The sequence below is a fragment of the Cetorhinus maximus genome, chromosome 10 (genome assembly GCF_964194155.1).
Source record: "Cetorhinus maximus chromosome 10, sCetMax3.hap1.1, whole genome shotgun sequence".
Taxonomy (NCBI): domain Eukaryota; kingdom Metazoa; phylum Chordata; class Chondrichthyes; order Lamniformes; family Cetorhinidae; genus Cetorhinus; species Cetorhinus maximus.
In genome coordinates, this window is record NC_135888.1 from 84,974,217 (window position 1) to 84,989,666 (window position 15,450).

At 39.7% G+C, this 15,450-nt stretch overlaps 1 long non-coding RNA gene across 1 annotated transcript in view; it reads right to left on the reverse strand.

The window, feature by feature from the left end:
• Positions 1 to 637: 637 nt before the first annotated feature.
• LOC144685815 (uncharacterized) overlaps positions 638 to 15,450 on the reverse strand; it is a 41,940-nt gene continuing 27,127 nt past the window's right edge. Inside the window, exons 2-3 of the long non-coding RNA XR_013577784.1 lie at positions 4,726 to 4,810; positions 638 to 4,158 (exon numbers count right to left, since the gene is read on the reverse strand). This is a non-coding gene — a long non-coding RNA (uncharacterized LOC144685815). The remainder of the gene's footprint in view (positions 4,159 to 4,725; positions 4,811 to 15,450) is intronic.

The window sequence follows — 15,450 nt, forward strand, 5'->3', positions numbered from 1 at the left end:
TGTCAAATTTTGGTCAATATCACTTCTTAAAGCACTCCTTGGAGATTACAGAGATGGGGAGGGGCCAGATAATGGAGGGTTTTGAAAATGAAGGTGAGTATTTTAATATTGAGGTGTTGATGGAGCAGAAGCCAATGTAGGCCATCGAACACAAGGGCGAAGGCTGAATGGGACATAGGGCAGGATTTGAAGCTCAGCAGGTGGACGCAGCTTCCCAACAAGCCCCCGGTTACCCCCGCCAATCCCACATGCCAAGGGCAAAATTCTGCCCATTGCCTGACTGAATTTTTTTATTCATAAAATAATCAAACTAAGCATATCATAGGTTTGCATGAGTTATACAGTGTGAGACAGAAAGTGTGATGGACAAATTGATTCAGGGATTAACTTGTTTCTACTTACTCTTTAAGTAAAAGCTAAGTGATGGTAAAGTTATGCAGCAAAGTGTAATTTAAGGTGGGGGGAGTGCTGCACTAGTTAGTGTTCCCAAATTGTATTCTCTGACTTGCGAAAAGAATTGAATTTTAAATCTAATTCTGCAGATGAAAGAAATTTAACATGTTAATTGGTTAGGTAACAATGAAGTCGGTGTTCTATGCACTTGACTGTTTTGAAAATAATTTCAAACACCTGTGAGTTCAGTAATTCATAATTGATTTTTATTTATGTATCAAATGAGGTTTACATATTCTGAGTGTATTCTCCGAAATATAATTCAAAAGTGCAAATTTTTCCACAGTAATCCAGAGGCTTCTATGAATTCTCAGGTTGTTCATCTTCTTGTTAAACAGCTGCCAAGCCTTGGCCCCAAGAACAGTATTTCCAGGAATCCCCTTATCAGTACAGAAGGGATTCCTGGGAAAACTGGACCCTGAGGAGAAGGTCAGTGGAAGATCGGAAGTGATGGTGTGTGGAGAGACAAGACATTCTCAAGAGAAACACTATGCTGCATTTCATTTCTCATTACCTATAGAATAGAAAGTCTGACAACACTCCCTTTGTAGATTTCTTTAGGAAATATGTACACAAAGCTGGCAAAATGGATAAAGATCTGAAGTGGTTTAGTCGTCCAGAACTTGAGTATTTCTGAAAAAAGGGACACGCTATTGAAGCTTTTTGTCGTGCACTCATCAGGACAGTTTGCAAGAATACACGTTGTAAAGGGAACAACAATTTATTCTGCATGAGAAGAGATTGCTGATTGGTTGGTGAGTGGACTCTGATTGGTAGAGGTATTTCCATGGAAGATCCACAGGAAACAGTTAACTCCCAAGCTTTTGTTCAAATTCAAACCAGGCAGGTCAACACTGATTGATCACAGCACTGCCATGGTGAAAGAACCAGGGAATGGTTGTTGTTTAGTTAGTCTTTTTTTAGCAATATTCAAGATCTGAACATTTATACCGGGCAAAAGCCATGCTGTAGCTTTTGTGTAAAATATATTATCAACTGTAAGATTATTGTTAAGAAAGCATTTATTTACAAATGGAAACTCCAGGATCTTATCAGAAACGCACACCCCAATGAAGCATGTTATAAACTGTGCTGAATTCTCTATGCTAATATATAGGGTAAGTTTTCTGAGGCTTCACTTCTGATAAGGATCTTCATTTGACAGAAGCATGGATCAGAGAATCCCTGGTGAAGGTGACTCCCTTCCTAAAATTGATACAGGAAGATTGGAAGTAGAGTGAATTGTACATCTTGACCTTCATGCCCAGTTTCCTGACTGATACTCCTGTTGAGTGAAGCTCCTCCCAGGGAACCCTGCTTCACAAAATTTACCTTTATATCCCTAAAATAGAAAGGGAAAATGGTAGAAATGCACAGTAGCAAGTCAATCAACATTTTAAAGAGAAAGATGTTTACATGTTCTGGATTCTGATAAATAGTTTCACCCGAAAATGTTAACCAGTATTTCTCTTTCAGGCGCGAAGTTGCTTCACACTTTCAGAAATCTCTACTTTTATTCCAGACTTTCAACATTTTTGCTTTTAATTTCCTGGTATTTCAGGCAGGCAATTAATCACGTGGTTTGCAAGACAGAAAAAGCAATATATTTGGCCCAAATAGTAATAACTTTGCAAAATCTGATGCATATATTATAAATTTGAATTTGTTCATTTCCTTAGCAGAAGTAATAAAAACAATTACAAAAGTTTTTTTTTATTTTTCATCTTGCATCTTGGTGATTGAGTTCTCAGAGGAGTGAAGTGGTTATTAAGGTTTGTCATTATCATACATCAATTTTATTACATTCAAAGTAGTAATTACCTTGCTGAAGTTGTTTTAAAGCAGAACAATCTTTTCTTAAACTCCTTTTTATTTTCTTTCTTTAACAAACTATACAAAGACAGTACTGGAAATATTCTTTTTTTGGTAAGACTGCTTTGTAATCGCACTGAGATTACTTTGAATTTTGAGTTTCCAGTTTGATTAATGGAATGCCTGGCATGAGACTAGGAAATGGATTGGGAGTTGCCTCATTAGAAAGCTGACCCTTTATACTTCAGGATGTGACCCAAGTAACTCCACCTATCAGCTACTTGGCACCTCTCTTATGATGCTCCTGATTGGTTAAGAATCCTGTAGTAATCTTAAATTCTGAGATATTGCAGCTGTGACGCCATTAATTAAAGAGATGAAAGATATACAATATAATGATACCATGGGAAGAATAACATTCAGAATTGATTGCTACAGATTGCCAGCCTCCCATGGCAATAGCGAGTGACATCCTATTTAAGTTAAACAGACTGGCTGTTTTCAGAATGAAACCATAATATTCTCTCATGCAGCATAGTATATTATATTCACGTTCTTTCTGCATGAACTGCTATGCCAGAATCTCATTCATGCAAATTATTTTTGCAAATTTCTTCTTGCAGCAAATATTTTCTCTGGTTCCAGCAAAAGCTCAATTATGGACAGGAAAAAGGATTGAACCATGAGACGATGATCTCCGGATATGGAATATTTTTCATCTTCCCATGGGTTTGTACTAATGAAGTCTGACTGTTGCTTGGACATATTTGTTTTAATGGTTTTGTACATACAAAATAGGGGCAACTCTTCCTCAGCATAAATAATTCTTAAAATCTCAATCTGTAGACTTTTAGAAGCCTACAATAAAAAGAATACAATGCTCATATCATCAAATTGTTTTTCTTTTTAAATGCAATTTTCAAGTTATGCATTTGACAATATTGTACAAGCATAATGATAACTGTTTTTAATTAAATAAAATTCATAAGAAAATTCTTTCATGGGATCATAGCTTTATTTTGCTATTCAATAATAAATATATAATTAATGACACTTGTGTCAAGATCTTTGGCGAAAGCAAAAATGAAAAGCCTGCCAACTATACCAAGTGAACTTTATAAATGCAACAGAAGTCTGCACATTACCTTTATTATATGTGGTGCTGTCCCACTCTATGTTCAAGGCCATTGCTGCAGTGTTCATCCTCCAGAGCTACAGTGCTTCATCTCAGACTCACAACTGACCAGAGATGCAGCACTGCACCTCTGGCTGATTCACGTATGAGGCCTCAAGCTCCATTGTTCATTCTAGAGGCCTACAATGGGGAAATTTAGCTCTTTAATCATTGAGTAAGATCATCATTGAAAAAGATTCAGATGATGGGAGGAGAATTTTAAACAAAAATAAACTGCTGTCAAAATCTCCTGTTGATAACATGTTCTATTGGATATTATAGTGTCTGGCATTAACCAGTCTGCAAGCCATCCAGTATTTACACTATTGTAGAATAACTCTTATTTACGCACACAGGTTTAATGATCATAAAAAGATAAATTCGTCCCATTAAACACAAAGAAAGGGTGATTTAAATTTTGTAGCAGCCACAAGGACAAAGGAGTTTATTTTAGTTCTACGTGGCCAGGCAAGTGGGTAGTTAAAATTACCCAGTTCATTTTGCAACTTTGGAGTTGGCAGGTCCTTTTTAACACATGCACGATGATGCCATCAGGACCTGATTGTAATTTTTAATAAAAGCTATGAGGTAGAGGCAGCTTTGAAGAGGCCCCAAAAAGCTACATTTGAAAAAAAGTAAACTTTGCCTGTCGAAACATGACAGGAGTATTCCATTAGGCCCCACAGGCTTCCGCTGCCATGATCATTCAGAAAATACAACTGCAAGACATAAAGAAAATTCAATTTTGGATGACATCCTTTCAGAGCACATTTCTTTTTTGCTTATTTTTGGGAGTAACTAATTTTATGCTTAAATTAATGATTTTATCGAATTACAAAATAAAAACAAAATAATAACAGATGAATTTCTGTACAATAAATTTTTGATAAATGAGAATAACTAATTTGTTAATTTATAAACACTTGTCTGCTTTGATTTAGCTAGACTAATAAATGCCTCCTGTTGCAGTTGATATTAAAAGTGCTGCAGTAAATTATTTTATTTCTTTAGTATTGTAAAACACAGAATATTTGAAACAATAGCAGCATCTTATCATTTACTTGAATCACTTTATAGTTAAAGTTGGTAACTGTGAAGAGACCATAAGCTCACTGTTTGATTCACTTACAGTGCAATCTGTTATGTTATATTATTTTTAAAAATCTGCTTCCTGTTCAAAAATAAGCCAGAGCTATGGGTTTAGGAGGTTGAAGGCAGATCGTGGAAACTTGAATTAAGTTAGCCTTTAGTTGGATCCTTTTTCCCAGAGTTTCAAAATTGATGACCTTTTGACCTGGTGATGTGTATTGGCTGCCCTCTTAGTCAGTCCTGGCTCCTTGCCCATTAAGACAGAACCGTGGGTGGTCACACCTTTTAAAAAAAAGAGGGAAAAGGTTAAATTTCCACTCCTAATGAAATTGAGGAAAAAAGTGCAAATTTGATTAGGGTTGCGCAAGGAAAATAATTATGTTTGCTGTACTCAGATTTAGTTTATTCAACTGTACACTAGTGCCAACACTGAGGTCAAGTATGCTACTTAAAACATCTGGGACTGAGTCACAAAGAGCCAGTTTTAAAGCCTTCTGTCCATGCTTTGGAAATAATCATGCATGAAATGAAGGTGAGATTAAATACTGATTGAGGAAGGACTAACTTCAATATTTTATTCAAACAATACGACAATGGCAAATAGTTTGCATTTCAGATCAGGCCAATATGCCTGAATAACCGGTTCTATTTCTCAATCATGAGCTGGTATTAAGTAATCCAGTTATCATTACTCATTTTCAGTTACACACTTGTCCCTTTCACTTCCTATATAAATTCCTAGTCTTTTCTACTTACTGTATTGATGCAGCTTTTCCCTTCCATTCCCACACTCTTGTGTCAGAGTTTTTTGACTCACGGAGGCATGACACCAGTTTTCCCACACGTGGGATTCAATATTTCTCCCAGGAGTTAGCTAGCTTATGACCAGGTCTTAATATAATTTAAGTTGTGTTGTTAACCCTTCAGGGCCAATGTTTTCCATGTCCCCTAGCTGAATAGAAATGTTGGTATTCTCATGACTGTGAGCTACAGAGAAGAAGTGGATGGCTAGAATCTTTGGGTGGGTCCCGCTCGCTGATGCGTAAAGTGACGCGTGGTGACATCGGGCGTGCGTCCCGATGTCACAGCGCATCATTCCGATTTTCAGTGCGGTGGTCGACTGCGCGCCCGCCGAACTGTCAAAGGCCTAATAAGGCCATATAAAAACTAATTAAAACAATCAATGGAGCTGCCCGTCCAACCTTAAGGTTGGCGGGCAGCTGAAGAGCCCAAGCGGCCTTCGCATTTATCATGAAACCTCATCTATGGGTGGGAAGAGATTTCATGAAGGATTTATAAATGCAATAAATTTTTAAATTAAAATTCATTGACGTGTCCCAGCTCATGTGACACTGTCACATGAGGGGACTTGTCTGAAAAATGTTTCTTTTTTCTTCATTTAGCTTTTGAAAAATGAGTTTAAACTTCCTGAGGCAGCTCCGTGCCTCAAGAAGCGCTCAGCGCTTCCGGGTGCGCAACACACTGGGCAGGCCTTAATTGGCCTGCCCACATAAAATGGCAGCAAGCAGCCGATTGAAGATGGCGATTGGCTGCGCGCGTGCCCGCGCCCGCTCCTGCTCAGCACCCCCCGATGGGGAGAAAATTCTCCCCTATGTTTTATGGTTTGTTAGGTTTGATTATTTGATTCCTGATTTGAAAATTGATCGCAGATAATCTATGAAAATTGTTCCAGAGACAATAGAATGCATACAATATGTATATATATAAAACAAATATATTATATATACATATATATGTCTATCATCAGTGTGTATCGGTATCTATATCAGTGTATGTGAACTTATTAGCAGGGAAGAGCAATTTGTTAGTTCACAGACTCAGAAACTACAGCACAGATGAAGGTCATTCGACCCACTGTGCCTTTGAAAGAGCTACCTAGTTAATCCCATTCCCCTCTTCTATCCACATAGTTCAGCAAATGCTTCCTTTTCTTGTATTTATCCACTTCTCTTTCAAAAACTATGGTTGAATCTGCTTCACCACCCTTTCAGGCAATGAATTCAACTTGAAAATTTTTCTTTATTATTTAAAGTCAAGCAATCAAAACTAAAACTACTTCACCATCAGATAAAGTATTGTTTCCATCCTTCTCCCAATGATTTTCTTATTTGATTTAAAAGCTTTAACCATTTACAAAAAAGAACAGACATATTTAAGCTGTTGCAGCTGTTCCATTAGCAGCATAAATATTTATAACCTTTAAAAGGCTCCTTACATTACAGTAAAGTTGACCATACTGATATATATTTCAAAATAATTGCCTGCTAAACAATTCGTGTGTGGGCATATGGGACATCTTTACACGAGAGATCTTGATTGGCCAAGTGCCAAAGCATCTAAAAACAGTATTAAAAACAGAAAAGACTGGAAACACTCTGAAGGTCTGGCAGCATCTGTGGAGAGAGAAACAGAGTTAAGGGTTCATGTCAATGACCTTCCATCAGTTAAATGTTTCTCTAATAAAAACTAGTACTCAGGGTGGAATCTTATGAGAACCATGGAGATGGGGCTCAAGCTGGCTACAGGAGGAAAATCCAAAAGGTCACTATTGAGTCAATGGGCCACTGTGTTCCACCCTGGGGGTGATCTTCCTGGAGGCGGGGGGTGCAGTGCAAGTAGCTACCTGCCCAGCACTGACGATTGGCTTATTAGTGGCAATTAACTGATCACAGGGCCGGATTGAGAAGGCTGCTGGAATGTTACCAGTGGCGACAGACCTTACGCTGCGAGCAAAGCCTCCTTTATTTATTACACTCCCCCCTGCCCCCCCCAGCAACTCTGAAGCCACTTCTGTCACATGGTGACCACTGTCACCGAATGCCATCCTGTGGAGGGTCCCCCTCCACAATAATGGCCTAGCAGCTGTGGCCCAAATAATTTTAATCATTTCATATATCTTCTGAGGGTGCCTCCATATTGAAGCACTCGCACATGCTCCTGCCTGCCTCAGCACCAGTGTCCACTTTATTGTGAATATATGGAGGTCAGATTTATGAGTTTATGGATGTTTTTCTCCCTGACCAAGAGCCACCAAAATTCGCATCTGCAAACATATTGGTTAGAAACAGCAATCTGCTTAATGATGTCCACGACTCGAATCAATGGTGACAGATCAATTATTTACATTCATTTAAAGAATTCAAGGCCAGTAGATGGCTGAAAAAAAAATGATTTTGCATGACAGCTCTTGATCAATTGGTTCTTAGATGAAAGATAAACAAAACTATGCAGCATTCTCAGTTCAAGAAATAGAAAACTTGGTGATTCCGATGCTAGAGGTTAAATTTGTTTAAGATACGTGATCGCTTTTCTATCCGCATTACAAAACCGAGAGACTATGAGAAACTGTCAAACCGAGGAGCAAATATGTGCACAATTTGCGGAGGTGTGTAAAAACAGTAACAATAGGGTAATTATATTACGTTATTTCAACTTTCCCAAAATTTACTGGGATAGATATAGTGTTAAGGGCTTGGATGGCGTGGATTTCTTGAAATGTGTACTGGAGAACTTTTTCGGTCAATATGTAGAGGGTCCAACAAGGGACGGCACAGTGCTGGACCTAATTCTGGGGAATGAAGCCGGACAGGTGGCTGAGGTGGTGATGGGGGAGCATTTTAGTGATAGTGACCACAACATGGTACAATTTAAGCTTGTTATGGACAAAGAAATAGATAAGTTGCAAAAAAAAAATGTTTTGGATTGGGGGAGAGCGGATTTTAGTAAAATAAGGCAGGATCTAGCCAAGGTAGACTGGGAACAGTTACTTGTTGGGAAATCTGCAGAGGAGCAGTGGGGGACGTTCAAAAAGGAAATGGGGAGGGTACAGGCTCAACATGTTCCCTCTAGGGTGATAGGAAGGAGGAACACGCCCAGAGAACCATATTCAGGATATGATGAGAAGGAAAAGAGAGGCTTTTAGCAGGTACAAGGGAAATAAATCAGCGGAGGCATTAGTGGAGTACAGAAAGTGCAGGGTGGAGCTGAAGAAAGCAATTAGGAGAGCAAAGAGGGGATATGAGAAAGCTCTGGCTGGTAAAAGTAGGGAAAATCCCAAGATATTCAATAACTATATCAAAGGGAAGAAGATAACCAGGGAAAGGGTAGGACCCATTAGGGATGAAGGGGGCAATCTATGGGTGGAGCCACAGGACATTAGTAGAGTGTTGAACGAATACTTCACATCCGTCTTCACCCAAGAGAATGAAGATGAAGGTATCGAACTTGGGGAGAGAGACTGTGAGCTTCTTGAGCAAATTGATATAGGGAGTGACAAGGTATTGGAGGTGTTGGCAGGCTTAAAAGTGGACAAATCTCCAGGTCCAGATGATTTGTGTCCTAGACTGCTGAGGGAGACAAGGGAGGAGATCGCAGGGGCTCTGACCCAAATTTTTAATTCCTCTCTGGCCACGGGGGAGGTGCCAGAGGACTGGGGAACAGCTAATGTGGTTCCGCTATTTAAGAAGGGTTGTAGAGATAAGCCAGGGAACTACAGGCCAGTGAGTCTCATGTCAGTGGTAGGGAAACTATTGGAGAAAATTCTGAAGGAGAGAATCTACCTCCACTTGGAGAGGCAAGGTTTGATCAGGGATAGTCAGCATGGCTTTGTCAGAGGGAGGTCATGCCTAACAAATTTGATAGAATTTTTTGAGGAGGTGACCAGGTATGTAGATAAGGGTAGTGTAGTTGATGTAGCTTATATGGATTTCAGAAAAGCCTTTGACAAGGTCCCACATGGGAGACTTATAAAGAAGGCAAATGCACATGGGTTACGGGGTAATTTGAGAAGGTGGATTCAAAATTGGCTGAGATGTAGGAGACAGAAGGTGATGACAGAAGGATGCTTTAGTGACTGGAGGCCAGTGTCCAGTGGTGTACCACAGGGATTTGTGCTTGGTCCCCTATTATGCGTCATTTATATAAATGACATAGATGACTATGTGGGGGGTAGGATTAGTAAGTTGTGGATGACACAAAAATTGGCCGGGTGGTTAACAGTGTGATTGAGTATCTTGGGCTACAGAAAGATATAGACAGGATGGTCAAATGGGCAGATAAGTGGCTGATGGAATTTAACCCTGAAAAGTGTGAGGTGATGTACTTTGGAAGGAGTAATTTGACAAGGAAGTATTCACTGAACGGCTTGACACTAGGAAGTTCTGAGGAACAAAGGGACCTTGGAGTGTGTGTCCATAGATCTCCGAAGGCGGAGGGGCATGTTAGTGGGGTGGTGAAAAAAGCATATGGGACACTTGCCTTTATCAATCAAGGCATAGATTACAAAAGTAGGGAGGTCATGTTGGAGTTGTATAGAACTGTGGTGAGGCTACAGCTGGAGTACTGTGTGCAGTTCGTACAGGAAGGATGTGATTGCACTGGAGGGGATGCAGAGGAGATTCACCAGGATGTTGCCTGGGATGAAACATTTAAGTTATGAAGAGAGGTTGGATAGACTTGGGTTGTTTTCGTTGGAGCAGAGAAGACTGAGGGGCAACCTGATCGAGGCGTACAAGATTATGAGGGGCATGGACATGGTGGATAGGGAGCAGCTGTTCCCCTTAGTTGAAAGGTCAGTCATAAGGGGACATAAGTTCAAGGTGACGGGCAGGAGGATTAGGGGGGATGTGAGGAAATATTTTTTTACTCAGAGGGTGGTGATGGTCTGGAATGCACTGCCTAGGAGGGTGGTGGAGGCGGGTTGCCTCACATCCTTTAAAAAGTACCTGGATGAGCACTTGGCATGTCATAACATTCAAGGCAATGGGCCAAGTGCTGGTAAATGGGATTAGGTAGGTAGGTCAGGTGTTTCTTGCATGTTGGTGCAGACTCGATGGGCCGCAGGGCCTCTTCTGCACTGTGATTCTGTGATTCTGTGATTCTGCAAGAAGACACACAAGCTAAAGATCTCTGCCTCTTACTCAACACAAATATATCACCCAGAAATAAGTTCACAACAATAACATCATGGCCCCAAGAATGTGATAAGAAAATAAAGTAAAAATCAGAACCAAATTTTCCCAAACAACTCTCTAGCATTTCATTTAGCAATATTTAAGTATTTGCTCTCATATGGCAATATGTTACTTTTCACCTGCATATTCTGCTCCGACTGTATGTCCCTAATTAACAAGCTTGCACTGATGAGAATTCTGCTTATCATTTGATTTTGTCTGTATATCATTATCTCATTTCTGTACATTATCATTGTTTTATGTTGTCACAATGGCTTCAACAATTGCAGATCCAATTAGCTAATTGGGAAAATGCATTTCCTGAGAAAAGGATTGCACAAATGTTGAACCTCCAGCACTGCACAGGATCACGTGGTAAACAACATCAGGAACTTGAGTATAAAAGTTGTCATATCTGTGACTTTATTATTAACATCAGCAGACTCTGAATATTAAATCTACTTGCTGAATGTTAGGAACTCGCAGGGCAAATAGATAAGAAGTAAAGGATATATAAAGAAAGAATAATTAATGTAGCTGAAAAAAACACTGAAAAGCAAATAGTTGGAGAAATTCAAATGAAAGCAGTAATAAAATTTAATAAAATCAAACGGGGGAAAGAATAAATTGAAAACAGATGTATAAAATACAGAAGAAACAACAACGTTTATAAGGAAAATGAATTTAAAAGGATGTAAAGGAGAAGATAGAAATAATGGCGATAGGAGAAATAAAGAGAAAATTTCACAAAAATATCTGTTATACATTTTTTTAGACAAACGGAGTAATGGGCCAGATTTTGCTGTTTTGACAAGGGGTAAACTCATGGCTGGCATGGGGGGAAAGAGTCAGGGGAACCAGAATTCTGAAATTGTTACCTGATTTTCACCAACTGCCATTTTGACTGGCACAGGAAATGTGATGGGTTGCAACAAAAACAGGCGTTATGACTTCCATGTTTCTGCCTACCTCAATTTTGTATTACCTGAAGATTGAAATTTTCAGTGCGACAGGTGGACGTCTGAAGCTTGTGGGAGCTATGTCTGGTCGGAGGGTTTGTGAACATGGGGGAAGCCTGTTCTGGAGTCAGGAACCTTTTGACAGGTAAGTTTAAAAGTTGTTGGCAACTTCACTCATCATAATTAGATGCTGTGTGATAGTTAAGTGTGTCTTAATGCAGTGATTGATGATAGGGCTTTGTTCCTAAAAGATAAGTGACCATTAAATTGACCAGCACTGTGAAAGTGTTCAGATGCATTAGAGCACTATATCCACTGGATAAAGTGCTCCTCTGAATTCAACAGTATAGAGATTCAGATCACAATGTGTCATTTAGACTCTGTGTTTTAAGCTTTATATTAACTCTTAGTTCAGTCATTTGTTCAGCCTTTGAAATAGCTGAACAGATATCTATCCATTCATAAAACGGTTACCCAATCTGCATTTGATCTCACCTATGTAGAGATGACAGCATCATGACCAGTGAATACGGTATACTAAATTGAAAGGAGCACACCTAGATATCTGTTTCAGCAAGATAGATTGTTTTGGGGTGCTGGGTTTGAGAAAGGAAAGAGGTAAAAGGGCAGGCATTGCATCCCCTGCACTTTCATGAGAAGGTTTACTGGGAAGGGAAGGGGTGTATTAAGGGTGAATGAAGAGTGGACCAGGGTGTTTTAGAGGAAACAATTCCTTTGGAATGCTAAAAGGGGAGCTGAAGGGAAGATGTGTTTGGTGCTGATATCATGCTGGAGGTGATGGAAATGGAAGAGGATGATCCATTGAATATGGTGGTGTAAGGTGAGGGCAAGGGAAACTCTTTCATGGTTCTGAGAGTAAGGGAAAGGGGCAAGACAAGAAGTGTAGGAAATGGAATAGACCTGGTCAAAATCCCTATCAACCAGGGTGGAGGAGAACATTGGTTGAGGGAAAAGGAAGACATTCTGAAAGGTGTTAGCATCAGAACAGATGAGATGGAGAAACTGGGAGAATGTAATTAGAGTCCTTACAGGAACAGGGTGGGAAGAAGTGTAATCAAGGTAGCTGCATGTCAGTTAGCTTATAGTGGATATTGAGTTGATAGCCTATCCCCAGAAATGGAAATGGAAGGGTTGGAGATGGGTCAAGTGAAGTTGAGGGAAGGTTGGAAATTGGAATCCATTTTGTTTCTATTTGCTTTGCTGTTACATCTATTTTAATAGTCCTGGTGAAAGGTCATTGACCTGAAACATAGGCCTAGATGCTATATCAGAGAGGCTCTCCATCCTGGTGAAAATCTTGGAAATGGCTGGAAATTTCAAGTCTCGCTCCCCGAACAGGGCATTTCTTATTTTTGCAGGGGTGGGACTGGAGCACATGCACAGTTTACAGAGGTAGCTGACCATTTAAGTCACCAACTGCCTTACCTGAAATGGGATTTTGGTAGGCCAGGAGTGTGAAACTCAAAATGTGCAGATTAGATCAGGTAAGAGCTGGTCTGAACTTGGTAGATTCATTTGGATAGCCAGGGTATCCTTTTGGAGAGGCAAGGTACGCTTTTGGATATGGTCCCAGGACACATTTGGGGGAGGTAAGGCACCCTTTGGGATTGTTAAAAGTAAACATGATTGTGTGTAAAAAGTACATAGACTAATTGGAATTTTCGAAGCTGTCAAGTAACTGTCAAAGAACAGTCAAGTTTTCAAGGAACTGTCAAGGCTGTCAAAGGATACTAGGTGAGTTGACATGGGGATAAGGACAAAGGGTGCTGGTGGAGGGCATGTGTTGGCATGAATTGGCATTTGGCCTAGGGGCTATAAAGGGCCATGGAGATGTAGAGGGCACTGGGGATATGGGGGGCCATGGGGGTGGGTGTAGGGGCCTGTGTTTGCATTGGGGTGTAAGGTGTCATGGGGGGGGGGGTGTATAGGGCCATGGGTTGGCATAGTGAATACAAAGGGCCATGGGGTGAGTGGATGAATGAAATGGCATAGGTTGGCATGGATGTGGCATGGGAAGTGTGTAGGGGGATGAGGGGTGGTGAGGGGTGAGTGTTGGGAGGCCTGTTTTTTGTTTTAATCTTTTTAAAAATAATTTAAGTGAAGTGCTGGAACACAGAGGTAGGCCTTCTGCCCAGCCTGCCTCTGCACTTGGCAGCCCCGGACTTATTCCACTGGCGGTGGCCAGACTTCCAATCCAGCCTGCCCTCCCTTGAGGTATGAAAATCACAACTGTAAGCCGCCATTTTTAAACATTGGGTTTGCAGAACCAGGAGTGAAAATTTGGATTGTTAATTTTGTTTTTCTCTTTCCACAGATACTGCCTCACATGCTGAGTATTTCCAAGAATTTCTGCTTTTATTTCAGATTTTTAGCATCCATAGTATTTTGCTTTTACTAAAGTGTGGTTTTCCAAACAGATATTGCTCCTAAACAGCATTCAGTAGTAGTTTCCCAGCATAGGAGAATTTCCGAAAAATGCTACTCACCCATTTCATTTAATTTACATGTTCTTCAATCATTTACCCATTTATTAGCTAAAAACCTTGCGCCCCACACATTCCCCTTGAGCAAGAACTGTCAGTCAGGGAATCATATGCTTTCTGATGTCCGATTAGGTTTCCATCTCAAATCTCACCTGATTGCCGAGAGGTTCTGATTCAATGCAATGCAACTAACTCAATCTTGTGCAGGCTGATGAGAACCAAAACCCTATAACACAAACCTGCTGATACTGTGCTTCTCAAAGGAGTATCATCTTTATTCAAGCACTTACTTTCAGAAGAAGTCAAACCCCTGATCATTTGGCATCTACAAATCAGACCACCTTTAAGGACCAGTCCAGGTTTAACATGTTTCTCTTATACCTCAAGCGAAATATTCCTATTACCGTGGGACTATAATGTATACAAAATCTGCAAAATCGATACTGAAGAAAGCTTGGTTGCTTGATTTGGCCACCGACAGATGCAGAATTTGGTCTTTAAATTGTTGGGCTATGAAATAGCAGCTTGTGATATCAACCCATTGATCTACACTGTTATTTGGAAAGTACTGCAGCAGGAGCATTTTTGGGCCACTGATGCATGTGTCTCATTTAAAAGTAAAATAGTTTTGAAAAAATACAGATCCTATTGAAGTTCACTACTTACCAGGAAAAATAGGCATGATAATACCAGCTTTTTATAAATGTAGGCAAATAATTTCCCTAAATTACAATAAGTGAGATGAAGATAATTTGCTTTGGAATTAATTGATAGTGTATGTGCCGTATTATTATACCTAGAGTCACAGCTAATTGTCAGTGGACAATATATATGTGTACAATTTAAATTAACTACAAAATAATTAACTAGTTTAGAATGACAGAGAAGCAGGACTCAGTAATGAACTGTCCATAGCTTTGAACTTGCAGATTCTGTGCACTTTAATGTTACAATTATTCCAAGGTTATATTGTGTAGTTATTGAGAAATCTAGTCGATTTAACTCAAACTGTAGCTCTACAAAGTAAAACATGCATGCCCTTAGGAGCAGAAAGCAATCATTAGAACCAACAAGCCCTTTTTTGGTTGATCTGAAACTCAACTACCAATTTATTACCAAATTCCTCATTTGTCTCTCTCTCCAGAAATACATCTAATTGTCTCTTGAAGACATTTGTGTGCTCTTCTGTACTAACTCATTTTGAAATCCTATTAATTATTTTCTTTCTTCTAACTTCTTTATTTTTAATTTGTGTCTCTTGATATTTGAACCTTTAACTTTTAAAACAACACTTGGTCACCCTTCTGGAAGAAGAAGACATACTGTTGTATAAAATGTTCCATAGAAGTCCAGATATACAAATAATTTTGGCATCATTAACCAATCAGAATGGAGGCGAGGGAGTAATTGTTTTGGTCACTAACAGCATTGTAAATTCATTTATTGAGGATAATTCTCCTCCAACCCTACCACTGCGAGATCTGCTC